This window comes from Panthera onca, chromosome X, assembly GCF_046562875.1.
Source record: "Panthera onca isolate mPanOnc1 chromosome X, mPanOnc1 haplotype 2, whole genome shotgun sequence".
Taxonomy (NCBI): domain Eukaryota; kingdom Metazoa; phylum Chordata; class Mammalia; order Carnivora; family Felidae; genus Panthera; species Panthera onca.
The window spans coordinates 59,857,791-59,861,449 of record NC_138357.1 but is presented as its reverse complement, the minus strand read 5'-3'; the positions used below and the strand labels follow the sequence as shown (position 1 = coordinate 59,861,449).

Here is a 3,659-nt window from a genome sequence, read left to right as displayed (position 1 = left end):
TTTATCCATACCACTAAAACTTTTTCCATATTAGCAACAAGGCTGTTTCACTTTCTTATCATTTGTGTGTTCACTGGAATAGTACTCTTAATTTTCTTCAAGTACTTTCCCCTTGCATTCACAGCTTGGCTAACTGGTGCAAGAGGCCTAGGTTTTTTCCTATCATATCTTTTTACATGCCTTCCTTTCTAAGGTTAATCATTTCTAGCTTTTGGTTTAAAGTGAGATAGGTGTAACTCTTCCTTTCACGTGAACACTTAGAGGCCACTGTATGGTTACTAAATGGCCCAATTTCAATATTGTTGTGTCTCAGAGAATAGGGGGGCCCAACGAGAGGGAGAAAGATTAGGTAATGGTTGGCTGTTGGATCAGTCAGAACGCACATAACATTTACGTTCATGGCCTTGTATGGGCATGGTTTGTGGTGCCCCCAAATAATTATAATATTCACATCAAAGATTCATAATCACAGATCACCATAACAAATACAATAATACTTAAAGTTTTGAAATGTTATGAGAATTACCAAAATGTGACACAGAAATTCAAAGTGGGTAAATGCTGTTTGAAAAATGATGCTGATAGCCTTGCTTGAAGCAGGATTGCTACAAACCTTTAATTTGTAGAAAATTCAGTATCTGTGAAGTGCAATGCAGCCATGTGCAATAAAGCAAGATATGTCTGTAGTTGAAATCAATGACAGGTTGCATCATAGAATAGACATAGAAGAAGTCATACTTAATTCCTTCTGAAAAAGAATTTGTTTTTTTTAAAACTTGTTCTTAAGAATTTCAGATGTAGAAGGTTTATTTGCCCAGAAATTTAGAGATTTACAAGGGAAGTAAATGACCCTGTTTGATCATTCCTAAGGAAGTTATTAGTTGCACAGATCTCCACATTTCAATAGGATGCCAATTTGAATAAAGAAAAAGATGTGGAAGCTTCTATGCTATAGTTTGACTGTTTTAGCTTGTCTAATGTGCAACTTTGGCTCCCTTAATTGTTTAGAAATCCAAAGCAACACGATTAGTAGCTCTATTTACTCCCGACTGATGATACTGCATCTGGGAAATGATTTCCTTCCAGATGGAACAATCTCAGAGATTCTTCTAGAAGAGAGTAACCAGGCTGGCTTTAAGTCTGGTTATGAAGTCAAATGTGGATTTTTGGAAAGAACAAGGGAGGGATATTTGACATAGGAAAATGCTTGTTATGGATGGTGTGGGTGGAGATTGAGGCCATGTGTATTGCCTTCAAGTAGTTTTAGGGATTCACATACAAAAGCAGTATTGCTCTGTATCAATTAAGAGTGCAAAATGTGGATCAATTGGTAGAAATTACAGGAAGTCAGAATTCAGCACTTTAGAATGCTTAAGGGGTGTCACAGTGGAATAGATTGTCTTCTTAAGGAGTGACCTCCCTCTCCCTAGAAGTGTTTAAGTTGAAACTGGAAGACTATAAGCCAGAGATAAATTATTTTTAGTTTAAGTGCATTTTATTTTTAGACAACCTACATGACAGTCTTTTCTTAAAAACAATGCCTCCACTCCAATAATATCAAGGTCAAAATAAATGAAGAGCTCAAGATGACATTAGTCCCATTTTTCTAAGTCTTAGTGCTGTGTGGATGAAGAGCAGTAGGCAGTTAGGACAACAGGTGATACATCCAAAGTAATAGCCAAATTCATTAACATTTTTTTTTAATTTCTAAACTTCCCTGAAAGAAAATCATACATACATGAGGTCACACCATCCTCACGGTAGTCCAGCAGAGCAACCATGACATATGGATTCATGTTTTCACCAATAAAGAACTGGTAGTTTTTGAAATTAGCAAGGATTTTCTTATTTGTTCTGAAGCCCCTGCCATAAAAGGTTTGACTCTTTCTGGCCTCTATTCTTCAAGTTTGCCTTTGATTAATTTCATGTAATCTTTGATGTACTTCTCGCAGGCTTCCTTTGTGAAGCTGGTTTCCTGCCAGTGATGGATCATGACATTATCAATACAAGTGATTACTGTGCTTTTGGTACCTTTGCACACCAGGCCTTCAGTGGAGGCATTTTCACCAATGAGCAAGCTATCAATGTTACCCTCTGTCCTACTGACCATCTTCTCTTCCACCTCTAGGCACATCCAGTCTGCAATCTCCAGATCTTGTAGATGTCAGAGAACATCTCATTATGGCTTATAAGGTCCTAAAAGATTATCATGACGGCAGCTGGAGAAAGATGGTGGCAATGTCAGCTTAGCAGGAGCCAGGAGTTCTAAGTGAGCTTGGTGCAGCTAGAGTGGCAATCATGGGAAGGGAGGAGCAGACGGAAAAAAATGCCAGTGATATTGGAATGGACTTCTTTGTTGACTTAAACAATGATCTGAAACTGTTAAAAGTCTTTTATTTTATTCTTTTTTTGAAACGGTTTAAAGTCTTTTTAAGTTTGAGGTTCTACACCAAAATTGACCCAGTGGATTTTGTCTATAGGATTACTATGTTTTGAATAAGGTATCATCATCAACAAGCGTTTTGGAATGACTATTGAATACACAGGGCTGTATTCTTACAGAATACTCATTCTTCTTCTTACAGAAGGCTCATTCTTAAAATTATATGTATGCTTGGGGAGCCTGGGTGGCTCAGTAAGTAAAGCATCTGACTTCAGCTCAGCTCAGGTCATGATATCATGGTTTGTGAATTTGAGCCCTGTATTGGGCTTTCTGCTCTCAGAGCAGGGCCCACTTCGGATCCTCTGTCTCCCTCTCTCTCTGCTCCTTCCCTGCTCATGATCTCACTCTTTCTCTCAGAAATGAATAAAGACATTAAAAATTATATATATGCCCACCACATTTTAAAATTACATTCTGGTAAAATACTAAAAACCTTCCAGCCTTTAAAATAGAATGTGTGAAAGTCTACTTTCTAATCATTGTATTTTGTGATTCCATTTTGTTTCTGGCAAGTGTAAAAAAAAACACAAGTACTACTAAATGTGTGAATGGTAATGTCACCCAAATAGTTGCTTAACATGTAGTTTTTTGCTGCAAAGAGTTTGTGACAATAAACACAAGACTCCTGGGTTCTCTACTGCTCCAAAGGTCTCATCTAACTCTTGGACCTTGGGCAAGTCACTCTTATAAACATAAAAGAGGTTTAACAATATTCAGTTCTAAAATATTTCTCTGCTACTTTAGGGTTAAAGTGCTATAGAGATTCAAATATGTCTGCACTCCACTACATTAATCACCCTCTTCTCCACTTTGAGATTACTAAGGGAGATATCATATGAGAAACAATGGCAAATGAGAAAGCAAAGTGTGACTGTATTATTACCTGCACTTGTAAAAAGCTTAGCACTGAGATTAGTGTCAAACTTGTTGGAGAACAGGCTTAAACTGGAAACTTAATGGGGGTCTCTTCCCTGACCCCAAATCAGTCAGACCAGCCAGTAACTGGCTGTATAGTACAGCAAACTGAAAAGATATACTTGAGAGGAGATGAGCAGGCATTAGTGGGCCATGCATTTGGTTCATGCAAAGGGGATGTAAAAAAGCTTCCAAGAGAGATAGATAGTAAAAGAGAGACAGAAACATCAAACCTCAATGATATTTTCATTCATAGTTATTTCACTCACTAGCATTAGGTAATCCAATTATTATCCTAGAA

General features: G+C 37.4%; 1 pseudogene; it reads right to left on the bottom strand.

Annotated features, from left to right (window-relative positions):
* Positions 1–1,687: 1,687 nt before the first annotated feature.
* Positions 1,688–2,211, bottom strand: LOC145713851 (translationally-controlled tumor protein-like; annotated as a pseudogene).
* Between the last annotated feature and the right edge of the window lie 1,448 nt (positions 2,212–3,659).